A 12855-nucleotide genomic window follows, 5' to 3' on the forward strand; every position below is an offset into this window, starting at 1 on the left:
GACAGCACTGAGCACAGCACTTCCAAGTCCTGGCCAGGCGCTCAGTAAAGACCTAGTGTCAGCCAGGTGCAGCGGCGCACACCTGTAATCACAGCGCTGTGGGAGGCTGAGGCAGGAGGATCGCAGGTTTGAAGCCAGCCTCAGCAATTTAGCGAGACTGGAAGTAACCTAGTGACCCCGGCTCAAAAAAAAAAAAAAAAAAAAGGAGGGGCCAGAGCTGGGGATGTGGCTTGGCGGTCAAGGGCCCAGGTTCAATTCCTGAGCAAAAGACGCAGTTGCAGGAGCACAGTGACTACCTTGAGCCTTTGTCACACCCAGTAAACACCTGTGCCCTGCTCTGCCCTGCACCATAGGCGGTGCCACCTGCCAGGGAGCAGTCTCTGCCTGTGCCGTCCTCAGTCTCCCAGCAACACTCGCGGCTGTGCACAAGGAGCCTGAGAAGGGAGGGCCTTGCCGCAACTCCCAGAGGCTCCCAGAGGCAGGGCTATTCCTGGGCACCTTCCTCGCCTCCACGTCCACCGCCGCCTTCCTCGTGCGGATTCAGCCCAGCAAGGGCTCTTTGCTCTGCCTTTCGCGAGCAAAGCCATCAGCTGGGACATGTCTGCTGGGGCACTTTCTGGGCACCAGCTGGGGACATCAGAGCTGTCCCTGGGGAACCCCAAGAGCTGCGGCATAAATGAGAAATGAGAAGGGGCCTGATGTGCTGTTTAGAGCCAGGAAAGATCAAGCGCTGTGTCACAGCGGGGACCCAGGGCACTCTGGGAGACCCACACGGCAGCCCAGGAGTCTACAGGAGGTGCCTCCAGGTAAATCCTCCTGGTCCTGGACAGGGTTGAGTCTCCCAGGAGGAAGAGCAGAAGCCCCAAGTGTCCCCATCACCTACAAAAGTGTGCACAAACCGGGGAATGTGGCCTTGGTTTTAGCATCTGCTAGCCTCCAAGTCCAGGAATCTGTCCCTAGTCCTGAGTCCCAGGGGCTGCCTTGGGACTGAAGCTATGGGAGCTGCTGGGCCATCATGAAACTGTGCTTTCCTTCAGAGGAGGGACACACTTTGGGCCAGCTGAGTGGGCAGATGGCAGTTTCAAGTCCAGAGAGTATCAGAAGTACTCCAGTTCTGGGGTGCACGGGTCCAGGGTGTGTGGGCTGCTCCAGGCCTGTGTGGTCCTAGCAGGCAGCTGGCCAGGCACCCATTCAGGGAGGCACCACGGCACCACCTTAATCCCGCAGGGTCCCACAGGAAAGCAGGTGGATAGCACTATGAAGGGGAGGCCAGCGGCTAGGGACAGTCAGGGGAAGCGTGCCTGGGATGATCGGGCCAGAGAGTGGCATAAGCCAAGAGCATTTCACGGAGCGAATACATGGGGAGGACCCAGGAGCTCTGGCCTCCCGGGCTTTCCAGCCCAGGCCCCACCTGTGGGTGCACCACGAGCCAGCCAAGAATAGGCTTGGGGCAAGCGGCACTGGGTGCCTCTGCTTTGGGGGTTTGGGCAGAGGCTGATAGGGGCAGCTGGAGAGGTCCTCACTGGGAGTTGAGGAGCACAGGGGGCTGGGGACAACCCCTGCAGGCCCCCCAGCCTGTAGATCCACAGGCCAGTAACATTTGGGGCCAGCTGTGGGCAACGGGGCCTGCGAGGCTCTGGAGGGGCCGGGCTAGGAACTTCGGGCACTCAGGCTGCGGTGCAGACCATGGCTTCCTGGGGAGGGACAAGATGGGACCCACTGCAGGGATGAAGGAGGGACAGAGCCAGGCGGGCTTGCAGAACTGACCCCACTGGGAGGCAGTGGGAACATTAAGAGGAATCCTGGGCAATCAGACAGGGGCCCTGTCAGAGAGAGATGTGATCTTATCACCTAAGTGGGCCTGGCCTGTTCACATGCTCCAGGTGAAAGAAGCCACCCTGCAGCTTGGACAGGATGGGAACCACTCAGGCAGGCCCAGGAGGGGTTGTTCAGCCCTGGGGGGCTCTGTCACCCCCAGGACCGCAAGTACAACCTCCAAACAGATCCCTTCCCTTTAGGGCTTTTAAGGAACATTTTAAATGAAATCCTGCAAAAGCACTTTGCCGTGGCCTTAAGCCCTTGGCATGTGGCCCAAGGGAGCATCAGCACAGTGGGGCAGAGACACCCCACTTCCCTGCCCAAGCACCTACTGTGCGCAGCCAAGCCACTGTCTGGATTTGAGAATCAGAAGTGAAGGAGCAAGACGAGGGTGGAGGAGCGGGGCTGTCTTTCCAGCAGAGTTCTCCAGCTGGCTCCGCCCAGGTCACTTGGGACTCTATTGTCACCAGCCTGGGGGCAGCCTGGGTATCAGGACTTAAAAGCTCCCCCTAGGGTACCATGATAAGCAGCCAGGACTGGGAACAAGTGAACAACCACAGCTGGGCTCCACCCCCCACAGCCAAGGGGTGGGGGCGGGGAAGGAAGCTGGCCCCGCCCTGGCCGCCTCTCCTGCTCGGGAATTTCCAGGCTTCCACCTGGAATTTTCCATCCCATGGCCCAATGACACTTTTGCAGATGAGTTCTGGGCAGCAATGCTCTGCTGGATCCCCAACGCCTTCCCAGGCAGGCTGCAGGTGGCTGGCAGGGACCAGGGGGCCTGTTAGAGGTGCAGAGACCAATGGGAACCTCTTGGCCAAACTCTTGAGTCAGCAGAGGCCTGGAAATCTCGCCTCAGGGCCCAGACTGCGGGAGCCCCTGCCCTGCCCTGCCCAGCCGGCTCCTCCCTGAGAGCAGCAGCTGTGGGCACCCTCGATGGGCCAGCGTGGGCGCTGCCAGCCACTGCTTCTGCCCAAGAGGACAAATCCACAGGCTGATGCTGCCCTGTTATCTCTGAAGCAAAGAAGCGTCCCAGAAGTGTGAGCCCAGCAAAGGTTGGAAGGAGAGGCTCAGAGAGCAAGAGCCAGCACACAGTGACCAAGAGCCAGCATCCCCGTCCTGGGGTGGGCAGCAGCCAGCCTAATTCTATGTTATTCTGGCCTTACAGGAAGCCCGCCTGGCCAACTGTCAACCAGCAGCAATTTCCAGGCCCTGGGAGGGGAGGGAGGGAGTGGAAGGAGGAGAAAGGAAAACATGGCCTCCTCCCCCTCAAAATTGATCCTGGGTTATTTTTAGGTGCTTATTCATTCATCCCACTTATTTCTTTTTAAGAGTCACAATGTGGGCTCTATACAAATCCCTTTAGCAGGAGGCAGCTATTCGTGCAGGTGAATGGCACAAGGGCACCTGTGAGCCCCTGGTCTGCATGAACAGGAAGGGTGATGGGGTCTTCAAGGACCCTCCATGCAAGATACACCTCCCAGGATTCTAAGGGCAGAGTCAGGAGCTGGAGAGAGAGCGGCTGGTAAGCTGGAATCCCCAAGTCCAGCTCGTGCTCTCTGGACTCTCAGAAGAGATCCTGGGCTTTAATGCTTACTCCCTGTGTGGCCTTGGACAATTCACTCCACCTCTCTGTGCCTGTGTCCCCATCTACAAAACAGGGCTGGTAGTAGTAGCTACCTCTAAGGGCTGCTCTGAGACTGAAGGGATTAGCATATGTCAAGTACTGAGACTGGGCGCAGGGGTGCACATCTGCAATCCCAGCAGCTCAGGAGGCTGAGGCAGGAGGATGGCAAGATCAAGGCTGGCCTCAGCAACTTAGTGAGATCCTGTCTCAAAATAAAATTTAAAAAAAGGACTGGGATGTGGTAAAGTGCCCCAGGTTCAATCCCTGGTACCAAAAATGAAGAAATAGAATACTTAAAACACTGCTTAGTATACTTAGTGTTACAGAAGGATCAGCTACGTTTTTCTTAAAGCACAATGCATGTTAACTATTAATGTCACTAATAATCATTTAAAATACTGAGCACTGTGGTGCACACCTGTGGTGCTTGGGAGGCTATGGCAGGAGGATCATTTGAGCCCAGGAGTTTGAGGCCAGTCTGGGCAACACAGCAAGACCCTGTCTCCAAAACAAACGAGCGACAGATAAATAGAACGGTGTATTGGGGTAGGGTAGATTCTGAAGGCCTGGAGCAGAGCAGAGGTGAAAGCACACACAGTTGTTCCTGTGAACCAGCACCACCAAGGACGGGTGGACGGGATGGTAGCAGAGATGCCGTCTCTCCCCCACAAACAGGTGATCCCCATTTCTCAGGGGGGGGGGTAAAATGGAAGTGCAAATGGACATCCCCAGCATGGCTCAGAGGAGGTACCTGGTGACACCAGGGGACTCTGAAATCACCTATACGGATGCGACTGTTAATTCCATCAACGTGACTGGGCCATGGGGTACCCAGATATTTGGTGAACCATTATTTCTGGGTCTGTGGGGTCCTGCTGGAGGGATCAGATTTGAATGAGTGGGCTTCACAAAGCAGACTGCTCTCCAGTGTGGGTGGACATCGTCCAACGGCTGAGGGCCAGAAGGGGACAAAAGATGGGGAGTAGAGGAACAGGGCCCTCCAGTTTCTGCCTGACTGCCAAGCAGGGACACCTCATCTCCTGCCCCTGAACTGGGACTTACAACCTGGGCTCCCCTGGATCTCAGGCCTCAGACTGAGTTTAAAACCTGCTCCTCCCGGTCTCCAGCCGGCCAGTGGCAGATGGTAGGACTTCAGCCTCCACAGTGACAGAGCCAATTCCTGTACTCTAATCTGTCTTTGTCCCTCACTCCCTCCTTCTGTCTCCTGTCCTCCCTCCCTCTCCCTGTCTCTCTGTCCCTCCCTCTGTCTGTCTGTGCATTCTCTGGGGAACCCTAACACACCTGGTGATCACATCCCTCTAGAATCTGACCTTCCTCCCCAACACCTGCCTGCCTCCCCGACTGCTCCTGTGCCCTTCAAGCCCCGCCATATACAAGCACTTATTGACCTCTCCCTTCTAGTTCCATCAGTAAACCTTTATTAAGTGTCTACTGTATGCACGGCACTGGGTCATCCTGTGACTCCCGAGACAGACAACCAGGTTAGCCTCAGATTGTGAAGACAGCATTCTTGGCCTGCACCAGGGAGCACGGAGAGGGGGCTGGGGTGGGTGGGGCAGGGGCCAGGGGCAGCTCCCTGGGGAAGTGACAGATGAAGATGTTCCACGAGGAGCAAAGGCAGCTCAGTGGGCATGGGAGGCACCAGGAGAGGTGCAGATTCCCACGGCTGGCCACCTGCCTTGAGCCCACTCTTCCCACTCATTCACCTGCCTCGGGGCCTAAGAAAGGGGACTCGTGTCTCTTGCCTGACTCACTCATCAAATGTGAGAGCTGCAGGGCCTTTCGATGGCTCTACATTGCTTCTTGCTGTCCTACCCAGGGTCCGTGGTCCGGAGCTTTTTTGTCCATCTGCCCACCTGACTTCCACTCTGCACCACCAAGGGCCGAGCCTGTGCTTGACTCCAGGGAAGGACCATTTGGGGCAGTGAATGCAACCAGGTGAGAGCAGGTCTCAGGGACTGCTTCCTCTAAAAAGGGGACCAAACATTTCCTCTGTGGCTGTGTGAAACAGCCGGGTGGCTCCTCAAAGTCAGATGGGATCACCAGAGGACCGGCAAAGCTGCTCCTGGGTGTCCAGGTAAAAGCACTGACAGCAGGGACTCGAATGGACACGTGGGCACCCACGTTCATGCAGCAGCGTCCACCACAGCCACAAAGATGGGAACCGACCAAGTGTCCTTGGATAGGCGAATGGATAAACAGAATGTGCTCCAGGGGCACGTGGCACAAGACTCAGCCGTGGAAAGGAATGGAGTTCCCATACACGGCTGTGTGCCCAGGAGAGACCGAGTGTCCATCCTCCTTCTGCACTTCAGCCTCCACCATCAACTCGACCTCAGAGGGTGTGCGGATTTCTCCCCACCAGTGAGCGACCGCGCAGCAGTGGACATCAGCAAGGTGTCCCGTAAGCCAGTTTGGCCCTGATGCCACCCCTTGGAGACACTACCAGATCCCACAGCCTTGGTCCCCAAGGCTGAACCACACCCCAACTTCAGATGCCACACGCAGGCCTGTGCTTCTGGTCTGGGGCGAGACCCATCTCAGGTCCTGTTAATAAGCTGGACTGACTCACCCAACTCTGGACCCTGTTTCCTGGCTGATTATAAAACCTATTACAAAGGACGAGGAAGAGGCGCCCAGGGGGAAGAGCGCCCTGTGCCCTCTCCTGGTGGACTGACTTCCAAGAACCTCTGCGAGTCACTAACCAGAAGCTCTCCAAACCCAATCCTGTTGGGTTTCGAGAAACTCCATTGCCTGGACGACCTTAGAGGACGGTGGCTGGACACGAAGGTCCACACTAATACTAATGGACAGGGCCGGGGAGCCCAGCAGGGCCTGTCTATTCTGGTTCTTTCTGGCGTCTCCAGACAGCATCCTTCCCTCCAGGGGGGAGGGCAGGACCTCTGGAACAAGGAGGGTCTTACAACCTGCTATCAACCAGGGGAGATCACAGGACTTCCTTACGGACAGGTTCAGGGCAGAAAGGCAGGGAAGATCAGAGTTCCTGAGACCTGCCTCGGAGAGGGAGTCACAGACCAGGAACCAAGGACAAAATGTGTGTGTGTGTGGGGGGGGGGGTCACATCACAATGACACAATGTAATGAGAACCTTAGGCAATGAAACAAGTCAGACAGGGGACAGATGCTGGGGGCCCACTTAGCTGTATGTGGGTGTAGCTCAGTGGTAGGGCTCTTGCCTTGTGTGCACAAGACCCTGGATTCAATCCCCAGTGCCAAAACAAGGGACAGGCTGGGTGCAGTGGTGCAGCCTATAATCCCAGAGGCTTGGGAGGCTGAGATAGGAGATCACACGTTCGAAGCCAACCTCAGCAAAAGCGAAGCACTAAGCAGCTCAGTGAGACCCTGTCTCTAAATAAAATCCAAAATGAGGCGGGGGTGTGGCTCAGTGGCCAGTGCCCCTGAGTTCAATTCCTGCCCCCCCCACAAAAAAAAAAAACAAGAGACAGAGGAAAAGGGAAGCACGGGACAGTGGTGGCGTAGACGCAGGCGCGTGGGTCAGTGAGACAGAACAGCAAACCTGAAAACAAACCAGGGTATTGAAGGGACTCCTCCTGGTGATAAAGGTGGCATTTCTCACCAGCAGGTGAAAGACAGACCGATCAGGTGCCTCCAGTCCAATGGGGAGAAGTTCTCACCCTGGGGGAGAAGTATCCCAGCTAGTTTAGGAACCAAACACAGAAACATAGAGGAAAAATCTGTTTACAACTTCAGCAGACCTAAGGTTTAAAGATCTTCTTAGAGCTGGCCGCAGTGGCGCACCTGTAATCCTAGCTACTCGGGAAACTGAGGCAGGAGGATTTCCAAGCTCAAGTCCAGCTGGGCAACTTAGCAGGACCCTGTCTTAAAATTCTAAAAAAAGACCCTCTTAGTTAAGATATAAAATGATGAAGCCATAAAGAAAAACATTTTTCCTACGGGGGAACAGTCTAAGAACAGGACATCACCCCTGGGCATCAAAGCTAAGGAAAGGCTCCCATAGGGGCATCACGAGCCAAGGTTAAGGACATTGTCTGAAGCACTGTTTCCAAGGGAAAAGAGAAGATCACTTAGATACCCTAGCAATGGCAGACCGCTGAAACTAACTAACCAGAACACTTGGGGAGTACTATGCAGTAGGTAAAAAAAGGTGGGAGACCAAAAACTGCAGGCAGAGGGCTGGGGTGCAGCTGAGCAGGGAGCACTTGCCTAGCAGGCATGAGGACCTGAATTCCATCCCAGAACTACAAAAATAAATAAATACACAATAAAAACACAGAAAGAAAAAAATTCCCCCAAAGGAAGAAAACTCTACACCCTTGTCACTCCCAAAGGTCTTGGGAGCTGGCTGGCCTGCCTCTTCCTCGTTTTTGAAAGAACTCTGGAAGGTGGGAGGCACATCTGCCCAGCTGTGGGACCACTTGAGAAGCTGCCAGAACTGAGGTCAGGGCTGGAGCACCCTTGGATAACCTGCCGGCAGCTACATTCTGAGGGGGGAGGCGCAGGAGGGAGCTGGGTCCGGGGACTGGCATGTGTGCACGTGATGAGGTCCCGGGGGAAGGGGGCTGCGAACACGGCACGACAACCTAAGTCAGCCAGAAAGCAGGCTAGGGCAGGACCATGTGAAGGTCAAAGGGGCCACACAAGCAGAGAGAGTCCAGAGTCAGGCCAGTTTCCTGGGTGTGACAGCAGCAGTCCCTGACAGTTCTATCAATCCGCCTCCTGCTCCTGGCTGGCCCCAGGGCTGGAATTATAGATTGCTCAAAAAGAACCCTGTGTCTGCCACAAGGGCAATCTTGTTAATGGCTCACCCCCAAATCCTGGATGTCCTAGAGTCCCCTGGGGGGTGCTTACCACTCACCTTCCTCTAGCTCCTTCCGGCTCAGGAAGGGAGGGAACCCCCACCTGTGAGGTCTATTGTGGTCTTTAATCCTTACCACACTGTGTGGCAATTACTATAATGAGGTAAGTAATGATGTGCCCAAGGTCACACAATGAACTAGGACAGTGGCCAGGAACAGGATGAGATCTGACTGTCAGAGCGGCGTCACCAGAATGCTGCAGAGGCTCAGAGCAGGGACAGGTGACAAGTGTACCATCAGCACCAGACCACAAAGAGGAGGTCTGCGGGGGCTCACAGAGGAGTAAAGCCATGTGGCTCGTCCTTCCTGCCCTTTCCAGGAGCCCTAAGGGACCCTCCCTCCTGCCATTGCCAAACAAAGCAAATCAAACGAAACAGCAAGGACAAGGGACTCAACGATGCCACCAAAAAACCACAAAGCACCCACCCCCTGGTCCTCAGCCTTCCCACGCCCAGCTCTGCTCACTGTGGTGGTGGGAAAGGGCCAAGGAGAGAGCCCACACCTCCAATGGGAACCACAGCTACTCAAGGTCAAGTTCTGCCCCAAGGGCGAGAGCTGGGGAGAAAGGGAGAAAAATAACTCAATAACAGTGCTGCAAGGTCCCCCAGGTCTCCCAGGCGGCGCTGAGCGACCAGGGGAGCAGAGAGGTGGCCTTCTCTCTGGAAATGACTCCTCTGTCCCTTGGGAGGGATGGAGGAGGTTCCTCCGGAGGCAGCAAGATGCGGAAGGCAGAGCTCTGGGAAATGGGCAAGGTCGGCAGGTGGGACTGGACAGGAGGGCTGGGAGGAGCAGGAGCCGCAACTCCTGAAAAAGGTCAGAGCCTCGGGAAGAGGAAGGCAGCCAGCGATGTCACGGTGGACAGTCCCAGAGGTAGACAGGTGCCCAAAAGAAAGGGAGGAAGGAGGACCCAAAAGAAAGCGGTGCCCAGGAGCGAAGGTGGGGAAAAGCGTTTCCGATGATAAGGGCGGGCGCTGGGGGGTGAGCAGCAAGTCCTGTCCCCAGACGGCACAGAGGGAGGGGTCCCAGGAAGAGCAGGGCAGGAAAGAGGCTCTCAGGGGTTGAGGGCACATGGGCAAAGGGTCAAAGGGTAAAAGGTTAGAGGGCACGAGGGCATGCTACAGGCTGAGCAGACAGAGAATGGGCACCATGCCAGGGCGAGGTCTCAGCCCAGCAGGCTGCAGCCTCAGTGCACCCCACCCGCCACCCCACTCGCCAGGCCACCAGGCTTCCTCTGGGAAAATCTCCACCTTCTCAGGGAGGAGCTGCTGCGCCACAAGCCCGGTACAATCGTAGGCCACTGTGGAAATCCGCATGCATCAGTGTCCCACGGCCTGGAGGGTCGTCTGCCTCGGCACAGTGACCAAGAGGGCTTCAGCGCAGCCAGCAGAAGCCAAGTCCTCCTGGTCAGCTGCTCGGAGGGCAGGACCAGGTGTAGGGAAGGCACTGGAGACCCAAGGGAGCCAGACGGAGCCTTGTTCTCCAGACGCCAGTGGTGTAGACGGGAGGCAAAGGCCAACGCGAGTCATTCCAATATCGTCTCAGCATGGCAGCAAGCGCCAGGAAGGCCGCTGCCCCAAGGACACACCGCAGGTGTGTTCTCAGAGTGGGGTGTGTGCGGGAGGAGCTGGCATCGCCAGGACCGGGCCCAAGCAGGGAGTGACCAGGGCCAGACAAGGCAGAGTCAGAGTCGCGGAGGACAGGGCCCCGGGTGGGGAGACCAGGCTGAGAGTCCCTGCCTCGAGGGGAAAGCTTTCTCAGACCCTGGGTGCCCCTCCCCAGCAGGCAGCTTCCGGGCACACTGGCTGCTCCTGGTGACTGATGCAGGGGGCAGAGGGCAGCTCAGGGTGTCTGGCGGGGACATGGCTGGGCCTGGGCTTCAGGTGTCTCTCTGACAACGTGCAGAGGAGAGCCCCAGGTGGTGAGGCTGCAGGTGGGCCGCGGGGAGGCTGCTGCTGGAGCCCAGGGTGGAGAGAGGCCCTCCCTGAGCAGGGGAAGGGAAGGCCAAGGCCAGGAGCTGGTCAGCAGGAACGGGCGGTGGGAGTCAGGGCTGCTGGCACATGATGACGCCCAGCTTTCTGACGCGGGCAATCGGGACAGCCGTGGTCCCACTGGGGCCAGACAGTGGGTCAGAACACCAGGTGGCGGCAGGTGCACACGGGAGAGACACCCTCTGAGTTAACAGGCGGGCGGGAAGGGACAGCTTCCACTCAAGTGCTCTCAAAGTCTGTGGCGGAAGCAGGGGAGGCCGGGTCCTTCAGATGACATGGAGTTGGAGCAGGAAGGGCTGAAACACAGAAGCCCCCTCTCATCCACTACCTGTGTTAATGGTGGTCGGAAAATAGTACATGGAAAGTTCCAGAAATACACAATTTACACATTTTTGAATGAGCTTTACTCTAGCATATTGTTCCAATGTTATCAGCGATGGCTACTCTGCGGCATTGCCTGACTCACACCTTAAACTGCACCTGAGGTTCCACACAGGGAAGGAACAGCGCGTGCAGGGCCCAGCCACCTTTAGGATGTCCTGGAACACAGAACAGCCAGTGGGACTACCACAGTCACCAGAGAGGGGACAGGCACAAACAGGGACCACCCAGCAATGCAGGTGACCCGTGGGACTGGAGGCCATTCGCCTTCTGACTCTGCTTATATGATCGATTCTGCTGCGAAGCCTTTAGCTTCTACGAAGTCAAACTTACATCTTTTCCTTTCCCATGGCACACCATCAAAGCCAAATGGCAGTTTGGATCAAACAAACAAAACACCCAGGCAGGCCACAGCCACTGATCTGAACCCATCCCGGCCACGTACTGCTGAGTGCCTCGGAGCCCAAGGCTCACCCCGGGTGACGTGCAGACGGTGTCAGGAGGGGCCAGAGACCGAAGGGGACTGCCCCCGGAAGGGGGCTCGAGGCTGGGACGCGGGATAGAGGACGGCTTAGTCTTCCCCGAGTACCCTCCCACGTGGTAGATTTTTTTTTAAACACATGCATTACATATTTTAAAAATAAGTCCAATCCAACAAAGGAAAATTACAAAGGAAGAAAAAGGACAAGAAGCCCGCGGTCAACAGACACGCCCACACGTGCTGCTGGGTGGTTTTCTCCAGCAGATGCACCTGGGTGGACCCGTGTTAGGGCAGATGTCACCTAAGTCACAGGACCAGGGACTGGAGGATGTAAACAAGATGTTTACAAGGCAAGGGCCCCGCTGGGCAGTGGGGAGAAAGCAGATACACTTCAGGCACAGACAGCCACTGACCCCGGGGACAAGATCCCCTGGGATCAGCGTGGGACACTGAGGCACAGAAAGGTCAAGTGACCCACAAGGGCACACAGCTAACTGGCTGCATTCTGGCTCTGGGGCTAAGTAACCGCCACCTTGACGCCACTTCTCACAGCATCACACCAGCGAGAACCAGCTACGGAGTAGGAGCACAGTTCCGTGACAACATTATAAATATGTGTGTGTGTATCTGTGTGCACACTTACAGGCAGGGTGTTTACAGGCCAACACCAGAAATAAATGAAATAAAACGTTAACAGTGGTTATGAGTGGTGATGTTTTAAAAAATGATTTGTGTAGTTTTTCTAAAATTAACATTAATATGATTAACAGGAAAAAATGCTATTTAAAACAGTCACTGGAATGGGCAAGTGAGAGGCATTCGATAAAAATAGACTTTCTGGAAAAGGGTGTCTTGGCAACATACCCCGAGAATGTGAATGAACACCCAGTCCTCTGCTGAATTCAGGAGCAGTTGTGGGAAGAGGGGAGACTTACAGACCTGGGTTCAGGCCACGTAGAAAGTGTCAACTCCTGAGCCTCCCGTTCCTACACAAACACAAGCTTCAGAGCAAAAAAACTCACTTCAAAAAGTCGTTGTAGAGACCAAGGAAGCCACCACAAACCAAAAAATCCTAAGAAGCCATTAAACCATGTGAGTTCAACAGTACTAAGTTTGCCTTTTGCTCCTTCAATAACAATGGGCAAAGACCCAGATCAAAATTAAACAGTGCTTTTAAAATACAGTGCCAGTTCCTGACTGATTGGTCACTTTGATTCAAGAAAGCAGACACTCCAAATCCAGAATGAGGCATTTCCACATCCAAAATCGGCTTCAGACTGCTTATTGAGCCTGGATAAGGATACGGGTGTCTCCACTCCTCCCACGTTTCAACTCAAAAACAGCTGTCACTGCTGGGCTTTGAGGATGGCTGCTTCCTTCATACGGGGCCAGGCTCCTGGTCTTCCCAGGAGCCAAGGTCATGGTCTTGGCTTGCCAGCTGGCCCACAACCATCCGAAGCTCTCTGGCCTCTGCCCATGAAAGCTCATGAACTTTCTGGTACCAGACCGAGAGTCGGGGTGATTTTCTAAAATGCTGACCCTGCTCCCACATCCCCTTGGCCCTCCCTGCCTCGAGGATGGGAGGTGTCTCCCTTCTGTGAGCCTAGGCTGCCCACGCAATTCCTGATGGAGCCTGCCCACCTTACTGGCCACCATCCGCTCAGGCCAGCCTCCAATCCAACC

General features: G+C 55.7%; 1 protein-coding gene across 2 annotated transcripts in view; it reads right to left on the bottom strand.

Moving 5' to 3' along the window:
• The window catches only part of Hip1 (huntingtin interacting protein 1), a 133812-nt gene that overhangs the window by 81664 nt on the left and 39293 nt on the right, over positions 1–12855 (bottom strand). The window lies entirely within an intron of this gene.

The sequence above is a fragment of the Marmota monax genome, unplaced genomic scaffold, assembly GCF_021218885.2.
Source record: "Marmota monax isolate L192 unplaced genomic scaffold, Marmota_monax_Labrador192_F-V1.1 WCK01_AAM20220418_F8-fsc00237, whole genome shotgun sequence".
NCBI lineage: Eukaryota > Metazoa > Chordata > Mammalia > Rodentia > Sciuridae > Marmota > Marmota monax.